Genomic DNA, 14,444 nt, shown 5'->3' with positions numbered 1-14,444 from the left:
AAGTGACATGAATTCATTTAAATATCATTACAACAACTGATGAGAAAGTCCAAAAAACATGTTCAAACAAGATGTTGCACATAACATAAAGTTTCATGATGAATGAAATGATTTTCGCGCAGTCAATATGCCCCATTATTCTTCTGATGCAGTGGTGTTTGATTTGATCGGGTTCTACAAATTGTGCTCTGTTGCCCCACTTGAGCTCGTCATCCATTGTTTCACAAATTTTTGTGTCAACGTCCCATTTTCCACAAGTATCTCTATCTCCTTCAACAACGGCCTACAATTCCCCGTAGAATGCCCTAATGCCCCCAAGTGAAAATCACAAACACTATCTTGATCATAGCTGTGAGCAGAAGGGTCTAGTTGCACTTTCACTGGCCTAAGTGTGAGGTATTGACCTTTAACCAAATGGGGATACAGATCCGTGATAGAAATTTGGAACACTTTCAAAGTATTTTTTGATCTTGGGACTTTCTTTGGATGACTTGAGTAACCTGCTACCCCTTTTCTTTTGCGGTTGTGGGAGCTCTGGATATAACATTCATTTACCTCATCATCATTTTCCTTTTGATCAGTTGGATAGTTGAAAGTGACTTTCAAGTTTCCTTTACTGATTGCATCTTCAATTAACTCTCCAGCTGTCATAAGATTTTTGAAGCCATTCGTCGAATTTCCCAGCATCAACTCAAAGAAAGGAGCTAGAAGAGAATCGTGAAACATACATGATATTTCTTCTTCTAACAAAGGAGGTTGAACTTGTGTTGCCACTCATCTCTATCTTAGGGCATATTCTTTAAAGCTCTCAGTAGCTTTAATCCTTATCATTTGAAGGTGGTGACATTTTGGGGCTGAGTCTTTAAAATATTGATATTGCCCCAAAAAAGCATCAGCTAGGTTGACCCATGTCTTGATCTGCTCTTTGTTCAAACGGTTATACCATACTACAGCTGGGCCAGCAAGACTATCATGGAAGAAATGAATAAGCAAATTATCATCATTTAGGTACCCCTCCATCTTTCTGCAAAACATTTTTAGATGAATTAGGGGGCAACTGGTACCATTATATTTTTCAAAATTAGGCACCCTAAATTCATATGGGATGACCAAATCAGAGACCAAACTTAGTTCCCTAGCTTCTAGTTCTTTATGAGAGGCATTAACAACCTTCATATCTTTAATGGCTTCATTCAACCACTTGAACTCGTCTTCAAATTGCTCAAAATTGACGAGGCTCATCCTTGGGTTTAAGTTAAATGCTCTAGGGCAAATTATCACTCTTGATGTATCAGTCTGATGACATTGATTTCCTTTATCATCCATTTTATTTTTCCAACAGCCTGTGGTACCAATACCTGGATCATTTGATTCTATACGCTTCGCAGAGAACCTGATGCTTGATTCCTCGTATCTTGTTGTAACCCTACAATCTGCTCTTGTAACTGATCTTGTGATTCCTTATGAGATTGCTCCATTATTTCCATTTTTTGTTCATGACGATGAGGAAGTAATATGAATGAATTATCTTGTTATTACTGTCACATAATCTTCCAAAATTTATTTCTGTGTTTTCATAATTAATGCATGTAAAATGTTTAAATAAATACATGCAATGCAAATGCTAAATGCAAATACAAAAGGTGTCATTCTAGAGTGATCATCTTAAAACAACTTTCATTGAACACAAAGGTCTCGGTACATCAAACAAACTTTACATATAATGGACAACTTTCACTTCGAGCTTTTCTACCTCATTTAAAAGCCAATTTAACTTCCACTTATGCTCGAGTGTTGAATTGTCAATCTGCTTCAATTCTCTTGCAAAGCCAGCTAAATCAATCCATTTGTGAGCCATATTTTTTGCTTGGGTCATAGATTCTTTCATGAATTTATCCCTTTTATCTATCTTGAATGCTGATTCTTGGAGCTGTAGACACTACTGTTGAATCTTCCTTATAAGAAAGTCATTGTGATTATGCTCTTGCATATGATCACTACAATCATCCATAATCTTCATCAACTTCTTGTTCTTGTCTTTAGTGGCTTCTAGCTCAGCTTCATTCTCTTGCTTGTGGCATTGATATGAAATTTCCATGTTGGCTATAGACAAATTCAACATCTGATTTTTGACTTGATATTTTCCAAAATTTTCAACAGTTATATTGTGCATTCTTTCTGCAATCTGTAAATCGTGAGCAAACTTCTCAGCTCAGCCTTCTTGTATCTTGCAATTCTTTCTCCACTGTTCAACGTCATTCTTCAATTTAGTGACCCCTGTTATCCACTCATCTGGGACATTTCCTATACGTTAAATTTAAAGGCTTGACTAATCCTTCGAAAAACATCCCACATGGCTTCCATCTCTCTGCTCAAATTATTATTTTCACTCCTTAAATGACGAATCTGAGCATCGTATTTTGGCAAACAATCCTCTTCGTGGATGCCCTCACTGATACTCTTACCTTTGGTTGCTTCTGGTTCAAACTCAACAGGATAATCCGTTACCAAACTGAGTTGTCCTTTCAATTCAAACTCCAATACTCCATGATCTAGAAGAAGTTGGACTCGATGTTTGAATGTAGAACAATTCTCAATAGAATGTCCTTGAACTCCAGCATGATATTCACAACGAACATTGATATTATACCAACTTGGATATGGAGGTTGCATAGGCTTCACATAATGTGGAGCTACTTCTCGTTCTTCTAATAATGTATCATACAACTCCTTATATGATATTGGGATAGAATCAAAATGAGAGCCACCTCTCAACTTGGGTTGGACTGGAGTTTCCCGTTTTACTGCCCCTGATATTGGGAGTAAACTATCAACCACCAACAAGTTCTGATCGCATGCTTCTTTCCAACCTTCTGAACATCTATAGTTTCCATTATTTCCTTGTTGTTTCCAAACAACTTTTTGATACGAACAATGATTATGTGTGGCTTCTCATACTGGCTAGAATCAGTAAGTTCTAAAGTAGTCCCTTGCATATTTGACACCTCAAGATCAAGCTCTTTCTTTTCTGTTGTAAAAGTCTCACTTCCTTTGGCCAAAGCATCTATTCTATCCATCATCTTGGACATATGCTCTTTTATCTCTCTTTGCTCTTCGTCAGACATGTGACCTTTGTGTGAACAACTATCCATCATTCTCGAAGCTTTCTCAGGATGCCACTTCTTGACTGTGTTACAGTTTACTTGATCATGAAACCCTTTGTCCATCATAAAAATCTTTTACTATGATGACCATTCACAAATCAACACTTTTTGATTATATCATGATTATGCAATGCAAACAAAAACAAACAACAACATAACAAACAAGTTAGTATAAATAAGATATCAAAATGACAAAAAGTAATGAATGCAAAATAAATAAATTAATAAGCTAACGTAGAAATGCAAATGCTAATGCAAGTGCAAATGCACAAGGTGTTAATTCCAAAAGTGACCACTATAGAATAACCTTCATTTAGACAACAAGAGTTCATTACACCATGCAGTCAAAATACAATTGTGATTCTTCATTTCTTCATTTCCTTGAACCATACTCTTCATGGAATCTAACATTACACCTTAAAGTTATCGACGTATTTTATCACCTTTGATGATGTCTGATGTCCTTAAATTGAATCTTGAAATCACCATTCTTATTTCCAATGCGAAGTGGTATTCATGTCTTTGTGAATGGTCTTCTCGTCCTTGGTATGACTGCATCTATCTCCTAAGGGAATATCTTTGGCCTTCGCTCCTTTGAAAGAAGTTTGCGATCAACTTCAAACTCCTTCATTCATCGGATGTATTTCTATATGGATCGATCTTCAATCAGATTCAAATTTCTTCATTTATTGGATGACTTTCTTCGTGGATCATTTGAATGTCTCTGGATCTCTCGATTTTGACTACAGGGCTAAAAAATTCTTTCTTCATTATGACCAGCCTTCTTAGTAGTCATTCACTTGCGAATTAACACCTTTGAATGGCATGAAGTTGCACATGCAATAAATCCAAAATAAAATAGACATAAAACAAAAAATGGGTTAGTACTCATAAGATAAACAACAAAATAGTAAGTACCATAAACATCAAATAAAATCTACCCTCACATGCTGACTACCCAATCATGCTTAGTAGATCCTACCCAACATGATATCTACCCACATGCTTTTGTTATTTGCAAAATAATCCTAACCGCGTGATATCTAATTCGCATGCTTGTTCGAGAAAATAAACCTAACCGCATGATTTCTAGTTCGCAAACATTTACTTAGAAAACGAAATTAAATGACTCAAAAAGCTTTTCCTTGTGTGCCCTCCTCACGGGACTCCTAAGGTTCGGGTCAGGCTCGACCTAAGTTTAGGGTCTATGTTCACTATATACTGGGTTAGGTTCTAAAGCAATAGGTTCTCGAATTGTCCTTGTCGGTGCCCCATTGGGCTACCGAACCCTCAATCCTGGCCCATCACAGGCTTTTGGGATCGAGTTCAATTTTGAGGGAACACACTCCTTATGTCCATGCGGGAGGTGATACCATCACGAGGACCATAAGCGTGAGCTCCAGGAGCGATCCACTATCCCATGCGAAGGTGAAAACCACACGAGGAGTAGTCTCTCATTCCTACTTAAATAGGATGGAGCGGGGTTTTAGCTCATGTTATGCAAATGCAACTGTGCAGTGTGTGAGCAAAAGCGAAAATAAAACAACACATTTTCACAAACACTCAAAAGATCAATCCTCTTTAAACACATAATTAATCTGAAACCATTAGCAAACAAATCAATACAACTATTTACTTTCAATTGCAAAGGCAATCAATTAATCAACTATAGGCCTGACTCTCTAAAAAGTCCCCAGCGGAGTCGCCAAGCTGTCGAAACGGTTTTTTTCCGGGATGAGATTTTGAAAACCAGACCAATTTTTAATTATTCTTTTCAGATTAAATTTAAATTAAAAGTGAATGTGATTAAAAACCTCTCGTTTCAAAAATTTAGAAATTCATTTACGATAAAATACGATTCGAGGAGTCGCCACCAATATTTACGATAAAAATACGATTCGAGGAGTCGCCACCAATATTTGATTAGGGTGTGATTGGGCACCCAAAAACATTTTATCGTTTTAAATAAAAATTAGTTTAATTAAACCAACAAATTGAGGTTTGCGTTACCAGAAAATGAGTTCGGGAGTCGGTTACGTGTGGGGAAGGGTTAGCACCCCCAAAGCGCCCTAAATCGGTACCTAGTCGATTAATTAATTGTCTTTACGATAAATTTACAAGTTTAAATTAAAAATTGAGATCAGATCTTAGAGGTCTAACAACCTTTTCTCGATAAACTTAAATAGCCGAATATTTGTTTTTCTTTCGTTCTCAAATTTTAAAGTGATGAATCAATTTTTAGGTGTCACTAATGGGATACATTTTTAATTTAAAACTGTCAAAAGTGGATATCTAATCAGTTAAGACAACCCCTTAAAACAATTTTAAATTAAATGAATATTACCCTTAATCCAATTATGTCCTAATATCGAGTTATGCATGTGAGGATATTATACAAGTTATACAAAAAAAAAATATCATGTGAATAGTATTAATATACACATATATCTACAAGTTATATAACACGCACGTGTATATAAGATATAGGAAACTATCATTTGTACATCACGCATATAGGAAAAAGATATATATACTAACTAAAATGAATATAAACAAGACTTAGTAAGTAAGAACTAAGAAGCTAATGACATGCGCAACATATATGAAAACATAATTAGTTGAACCAAAATAAAGGAAAAAAACGTGGGATCATAATTCATACAACCAAAGTTTTTTTTAAATAAATAAATAATTCAATAAGATAAAATAAATAGAATCCAAAGTCAAATAAAGATTTGAAACAGGGTGGCAATGGGTTAAAGATTTCAACAGGTAGGTTCAAAATCAAATCAATTATATACATATATTTTTAATTACAGATTATACTATGCATATTAACATATATTGCACAAATCTGAATTAAATATAATAATAAAAATAACATGCCAAACTATATAAAAAATATATATACATATTAATATAAGGACTAAATTTAAATAATCGTAAAATTAAACATACAAATCGAAAATTAAAACTAATACTTAAAATAATAAAAATCAAAACTAAATGTCGAAATTAAGATGGAATTACACAAGAATGGACTGAAGTGAATAACGCATCAAAACTAAAAGATTAAGGAAATAATTTACCCATAATATTTGAAGGACTATAGAAATAGTTTACCCCCAAAGACCAATTCACGTGGGTTTGGTTGGATTCTGAAAAAGCAAACTTTCTTTGTTTTTTTTATACGCACTTAACCCTCCTTTGTTGCCATTTTATGCATTAATATATATATATATATATATATATATATAATATTGGATAAAACTGAACCCTAGTTTTCAATTGTTAATATCCCCTTCGCGTCGCTTCTTCACTCTAAAAGGCTCTATGGCCAACGTTTGGCCACCACTTACCAATGGTAATCTCACTCCAAAACCAACATCAACTCTAACAGAATAAACACTGAAGCTAGTCCACATGAAACAAGACTCTTGGTTCCTCATCCCCTCACTTTCGAATGGTATTTATGCTCAAAGGAAACCATCGCTAACCGACGCTCGACTAAACCACCACGACAGGAGCTCATCGCCTCAAAGGTATCTAAACGCCCCCTATCTCTCTTTCTATTCTTGCTCAACCAAAAGCCAAATCACCCCAAAACGGGCCACCTACTCCACTTGACGCTACTTTGACTCACCGACGATTTAGACCTCAAGTAAACGACCCTTCAATTCTTTCCTGCTCTTAAACACTTCGGAACCCGCATGCACACACACAAACAGAATGGTAAAGAAAAAAAAACCCAGAATAGAAACGAAGGTACCCCCAATAAATCTCTCCGATTGTTCCGAAATATGCGTGGTTTTTAGATTTACTTATTAGATGGTGGATTATTTTTTATGGTTTTCGAATGAGGATGAAATAAAATGCATTCTCTTGTTCACCGTATGGAACGAAAAATGAAATGAAAATGTTTCTCATTGATTTCGAATAGAGTCCTTACATTGCTTCGTTGTTTGTTTTCCCACTATTGTTTCGAATAAGGTAACCCAAAAATAGACAGAAAAGCCCCCTGTTGTTGATGAAAAATTCTGGCTCGAATGGTTGCCTTTTCCTCTCTTTTTTTTGTCTCTTTTTTCGTTTCTTGTGTTTGTTCACCTCTGATTTTTTTCCTCCTCCTCCTCCCTTTTTTCCTTTGTTTTCACCTTCTATTTATTGCTCGAAATCCCATCAGTAAAAATAATTCCACCCTTAATTGCCTTTTTTTAATAATATGTTGCCTCCACTGCCTTGAATTTGTTGATGGATTAGGTTTGGGTAGGTGACTTTGGCATGTGATTGCTGAATGATTTGTGCAGCTTCAATGGTGGCATGATTGGCGGCCTCATTCACGATGGGAGCAGTAGTGAAGTACACACATTTCTAGTGGCTGGCGGGTCAGATCTTGTAACAGGATCTGGATCCGGGTCTTGGGCTTGAACCATCTTATAATTGGGTTGATATTTGTAACTTGGTTTTGGGCATGTAAAATATAATATGTAACATTAATAATAGTAATATTAATAATAATAATAATAATAATAATAATATAATTTTAATATAATATTTAAAACTCGGACAAAAACGAGTGTCTACAAATGTAATTCATTTTCCTGACTGGAAAAATGATTTACAGTATGATTTTCCGTAAGTCATTTTACAAACTTTTCACTTCAAAGCATAAACACTCAAAATATTATTATTTTAGTATCATTTTTTTATAAAATATTAATTATTAAATTATATTTATTGGTAATTTTTATAATATAATATTATATTTATATTTTAATAGTATATAATTAATTATTAATAAAATTAATTATATTTATTAATTTCATAAAAAATTCACTTCAAAACATAAACACTCAAAATATTATTATTTTAGTATCATTTTTATAAAATATTAATTATTAAATTATATTTTTTGGTAATTTTTATAATATAATATAATATTTTATTTTAATAATATATAATCAATTATTAATAAAATTAATTATATTTATTAATTTCATAAAAATAATATTATTGAATTGTTAAATATTTAAAATATAATATAATATTTTTATTTTAATAAGTAATTAATATATATATTATTTTTATTTTAATAAAATAAAATAAATTTTTTTAGAAAATAGTTTTTAAGAAATAAAATTTATTTCAAAATCTAAACAAATATAACTTCAGATATAACGAGGATGCAAACAAATTCCATTCGATGAGGCAGTGTTCACATTGCAGCATCCAAAATGACTTTAGGTTTTGGCATGTGACATCACACGTGACCATGCAAAACGGAATTACAAATATTATATTGTAAGCGCTACTGCGTTGCATCATTTGTTTTTTATAGAAAAAAGAAAAGGAAGAGGCCGTCGACACGAAAGGGTTTGTTTTGAACAGTAAACATGCATGCAAGTTGCAGCTCACTTCATTATCAACTTATTTGCACGTCATCTGATTGTATATAATCTAATCATATTCAATTACATATCTAAATGTTTCCTCTTCTATATTTAAAATTAAAATTGTTTTTAAACATAGTACAAAATATTTAAAATTATTAATAAAAGTTGAAAATACGACTGATAATTCATTAGATAATGTTATGGTACTAGAAATAAATGAAATGGTGATGATGATGGAGGGCTTAGATTCCATGGAACTTCCTTCTTATCTTTGGCTTCTTCCTGGGATATCTTTTTGTATTCAAAATATATGCTACGAGTACTTTGGTAATAATAGTTATTAGATTAAAAGACTAGTGGTGTAGTCTGACCATTGACCCAGGAGCACGTGCATTCAAATATGTGGTCGAAGATTTCGGTGGCGCACGTGCAGGGGTAATAAGAAGACAAATTAGGTGTAAAAATGGATCTCATTCTTCACTTTTGGTGTCCTTCCAAAAACACAGGCTTTGATCTCAAGTTTTAAAGAGAGGGATGGATTTTACCATTTGACCCTGCTTCTACACCGAACGATTTTGGATCTTAAGGTTCCTTTTAACATCCTTTTTATTTCGGTTAGGTTAGGACTAATCTTTTTTTTTTATATTTATTATTTTTAAACAATTTTTTGTTGTCATTTCTTATTGTATTTGTCTTACCGTCTACCTCAGTTGGTAGAGCACAAGGCTCTTAATCTTGTGGTCGTGAGATCGAGTCTCACTTAACCTGACGTTGGGGGCAGCCTACTACCCTATCCCCCTTACCCCATTACATATGAGAATACGGTCAGCTAATTTAATTTCTTATTGTATTTATTATTCGAATAAGATTATACATATTTTTACTGATAATATTGTTTAGATCCAAATTATGGAAAAAACATTCATCCTATATCAACTTAAACTACTTTTTGACTTCAATTATAGTTATATTATGTATTTTCTTTCTTTATTCATCCATTGATATTATAAAAATGGAACATTTAATATTAAAATGTAATGTTTATATAATTGAATTTTAAGATAAAATACATATAATATATGTTGGATGAACCCACAGAAACGAAATGAAGTTTCTTTTAAATCTGAAAGGGTATTAACTATTAAGCATTCCTTGTTGTAGCTATTCCAACTAATAAATTAATCCCAAAAATTTAAAATATTTTGATTTTATCTCTAAGGTATTAATATTACATCAATTAACACATTTTTATTAGTACACTCATCATTTTAAACATTAAATATTAGTCTGGATCTAAATGAAATATATTTAAACCATGTAAATCAAATTTCAATATGACGTGTAAGGAGAAAAAAGAAAGAAAAAATTATTCTAAATTTTAATGATGCTATCTTTTTTCTTGTATATATTAGGTTCAAATTATCAATATAGTAGGTATATAAGTACATAAAATTTGATTGTATTTTAAATATGTTTTATATATATTAAGATCTGTACTTACATTTAATACCGAAACCAATGTTAAGAGTAGGTTGTGGATATCTAATGCAATTAGCCCTTTGTTTAAAAAATTGACGGGATTAAGAAGAAATTGGAATAGGTTTACGCGTGAATGGATTGTGTTCCAGTATGATCGAATAGTTGTCGGGGAAAAAAAAGTCATATTTAATGCAATGTTTCCATCAAATTAAAAAGAAACTGCGTCATTAATTTTGATCCAAATCCATACATACATGCATTAAGCTCCAAATTAGCCGTCCTACTCTCTTGAAGACAACCAAGTAACTTCCTTTTTTCTTCAAAAATATCTATAAGTTCCTCAACAAACCTTTGACAAAATCATTAACCAAACAACAAAATTCAACTTCCTTATGATTTCCAGGAAAAATTCACATTAATCCTTTGTAGCTATATTCCCATGGATGTTCATTGGGATTTTCTTTAAGAGCCTGCTGTTTGAGCCATGAATCGTCTGAGATCACCAATGGGAACTCCTACTCAAGTGGAAACGGTTTATGTTGCTGTAGGAAACGATATACGTGATGGATATAAGACGCTGGCTTGGACACTAAGAAAATGGAGTTCTCAATCATTCTCCATAGTCATCCTTCATGCTACTTACAAAATTTCCAAGGACTTTGTTTACACCCCATGTAAGTTCAAAAAGCGATGTTCATTTCCTTTTATTTCTTCATTTGATCATCCATTTTTCATCTCCTTCATCAGTCGGGAAGCTTCCGGAGACCGCCGCGAGTGAAGAGAAGCTGGAAATGTTGAGGAGGTATGAGCAAGAGAAGACAGACAAGTTACTTTCCAAGTATATAACTTTCTGTGGCAAGGTTTTGTTTTATTTGCTTTTTGGCTATGGTTGTTTTAACTTTTATTAGTTTTTACTGTGTTGCCATTGATCTTATTATAATAGTTTTCTGGGTTTGTTTTTCATAGGTAAAAGCTGAAATATTAAAAGTAGAGAAATATGATGAACCTATCCACCAGCTCATAGTAGATTTGATGACAGGACTCGAAATCGGCAAACTTGTCATGGGAATGACATTCATGAAATCCTCATCCTGGTATGGAAAATTTCTTAATTTCGAATTATTCTCTGATTTTATATTCAAGTTAGGTCTTTCCATGAATTGATTCATTCAACCATAGGAGATCAAAGAGTGCAATAAGTGGAGCATTCTATGTTCATCAAAACAAGCCTGGTTTTTGTGAGCTATACGTTATATGTGGAGGCAAATTGGTGGTCCTCAACGGAAACATTGATGAAGGGTACATGGAGGATGACCGAGAAATAATGGTTGCAAAAATAAAAGAAAACCAAGCATTAGAAACTTCTTGGGAAGAATTTTCAGTGATAGTTCCCCGCTGATCAGACGTCAAACATGTTCATGCCCTCCATTGATTAACCATGATTCATCCAAGAACCGGTGGGAAAATAATGTGCATTGTCTTTGAATTTCGATGAGGAGATTGATGATCTGTTTCAAACTAATCCAACAGAGTCGAACACACCAGAAAACACAAGTTCCAACATGGTGAGATGAGATCATTGTCTATGTTTTCCTTTTCCGGAATTTGTGATGATAATGTTGTGGCAGTTAGAAAATTTTGTTTTATGCCTAACTAATCTTTCTTTTTGCTACAGTACCTTTTACTTTTTCTATCTTATCCATGTCCATTTCTTGACTAGGGAGGCATTTGCCAGTGATAGGATAATTAGCTATGTTTGGTCTCAAGATAGTGATTTACTGACAAATATGTCCCATTGTCAGAACGATGCAGGCGAAATGGAACTTGTGCAATGTAAGATAGATGAAGCTCATGAGATTGTTCATTTGAAGGAGAAAGAAGCAAAGGCTGATATGGAAAGGCAAGCAAAAGCTAAATGGGCTACTATTTATGCAATACCAGGGTATTACTCAAGCTCTTGATTTACCTACAAATATTTTAAAATTTGTTGTTGATTTGATGCCTTAAATTCAATCGTGTTTATTTAGGCTGAGGAACTGGAAACTCTGATAAGAGAAGAGATCACTCAACGGCTAGAGATAAAGAGCATGTTGGACACTGGAAAAGAGAAACTTTATGAAGTAATAAGAGATGTTGAAGAGAGCAAACATAGGCTTAATTAACTGAAGGAACTCCAAGCTGAACTATCAAACAAACTCCAGGTATCAACCAAGGTAAGAGCACTTTCTGAGTCTCAGTTAGACAAGGCTGAAGTTACAATAGCCGAGATGGTAAGAGAACTCGAGAATAGAATTTTGTAGAGAAAAAGAAGCACTTAGAATGGTTGCAAGATCGAGGAGCTAAGGTGTATCTTTAAAGAATACACGGCTGACAATATCAGATTGGCAACTGAACTTCTCAGAACGTTTACCATTAAAATCATGTGGGGATTGGTTGAATGTTTATCGAGGACGAATCAATCATTCAACAGTTGCCATCAAGATGTTAAGTTCTGTTAAAGGGACATCTCAAGAAGATTTTCAAGCTAAGGTATGGATTCTTTCTTTACTGTAATAATTGGATCTAATAGAATTGGGGATTGCATAGGAAGCATCATCTTCCATGCTCAATATTTCTTCTTGGAAAAGGTATTAATAGGATACTATTGGTTTAGTGTAATAAAACAGTGAATAATATCATATACGTAGGTGAGGCTTCTTACTGACATTCGACATCCGCATTTGGTTGCAACGATGGGATTCTGCTCGGAGCTGACATGCATGATCTACGAATACATGCATAATGGTAGCTTGAGAGACATTTTGTTTATCCACCAAAGAAACTGTAGGACAAAAAACAAAAACTGGGTCCTTGGGTGGTGCGATCGGATCTGTTAGCTCGTGAAGTTTGCATGGGGTTGGTCTTCCTACACTTGGCTAAGCCGAGACCCATAGTTCAAGGTCAATTGACGACATCCAACATCCTCTTGGACTGTAATCTTGTTGCAAAGATTAGCGGCTATGGCTTGAGACAACACCGTGATTATTATGATCTTAGTTCAGACATCTGGGCTTTTGGGGTCCTATTGATGCAAATGTTAACTGGGAGGAACTGTGCATGGTTGATTGAAGATGCTGTGGTGGACCGGGCGACCCTTGCTCAGGTTTTGGATGAGAAGGCAGGAAATTTGCCTTTAGAATTGGCAGTAGAACTTGCAGGAATATCCATGAAATGCATGTCGGTGAGCCATGGGGTGAACCCGAATTTGCAGATTGCGACCGTGGTGGAAGAGCTTGATGAGTTGAAAAAGAAAGCTGAATATTTGGTGGCTAGAGGAGGAATTGAAGTGGTGTGCAAGGAGAATGTAAACATGTAAGATGCAAACGATGTACCAGAACCAAGTGTTTTCCTCTGCCCCATATTCCAGGTTGATCTAATGATAAATCCCTAAAAAACTCTATTCATTACAATTATGTTCTGATTATGTTTTTGATATGCTTGAAACTGGTGTTTGTGGGTGCAGGAAGTGATGAAAAATCCACATGTAGCAGCTGATGGTTTTTCATATGAATTGGAAGCCATAGAAGAATGGCTTAAGTTGGGGCATGATACTTCTCCCATGACAAATTTGTGTCTTAAGCATAAATTCTTGACCCCAAATCATACCCTTCGTGCCCTCATCCTTGAATGGCAGAATAAAGGATCAAATTTGTCTTGTTGAATTAAAAGACATTTTCTTATGAAGATTTGTTTCTCAAATGTAGTTACTTTTGTCTATCACCCAAGTAATACTGCTAGCCAAGCCATATCATTCTAAACAAAACCTAGAGATTATCCTCACCATCCGACTAGTATGATGTTTGAATGTCAGTATCTGCAATCCATTCTTTAATCGCCGGCAACGAAGTCCATTGTATAAAAAAGCATTGAAACAATACATATAGAGTTCAACTTGCAGCTAATGATTTACTTCCGCTTATATAAGTAAAGCATGATATTCTCTAAAAAAACACACTACCACCCTTACAAATAATCTACTTGCCTGATTACTTCCGCTTAAAGAAGTTGCCCTCCTGCAAATATACGGAGATATTTGCCGTGTAACTCATACGCCTTCAATGACTCCCATTCAGCTCAATACAACCTGAAACTCAAATGCAACAAATACTGTAAATATACTGAAATCTTTTTCCAGGTAAACTCTTGTGCCTTCAATGACTCCACTTCAACTGAATACAATCTGAAACCAAAATGTAACAAATACTGTAAATATAGTGAGATCTTTTTCACATATAACTCTTATGCCTTCAATGATTCCATTCAACTCAATACAACCTGAAACTAGAATGCAATGCAACAAACACCTCGGTAAACTTGCCCACTGAATGATCACAACAATCAAAGATTATGATTTAGCACTTTAATGCCAAAA

General features: G+C 34.2%; 1 pseudogene; it reads left to right on the top strand.

Moving 5' to 3' along the window:
* Nucleotides 1-10,303: 10,303 nt before the first annotated feature.
* Nucleotides 10,304-13,956, top strand: LOC120119109 (annotated as a pseudogene).
* Nucleotides 13,957-14,444: the final 488 nt, after the last annotated feature.

The sequence above is a fragment of the Hibiscus syriacus genome, unplaced genomic scaffold (genome assembly GCF_006381635.1).
Source record: "Hibiscus syriacus cultivar Baekdansim isolate YM2019G1 unplaced genomic scaffold, ASM638163v2 tig00110331_pilon, whole genome shotgun sequence".
Lineage (NCBI taxonomy): Eukaryota > Viridiplantae > Streptophyta > Magnoliopsida > Malvales > Malvaceae > Hibiscus > Hibiscus syriacus.
The sequence above is the reverse complement of the archived record's forward strand: the minus strand, read 5'-3'. Positions and strand labels throughout refer to the sequence as shown.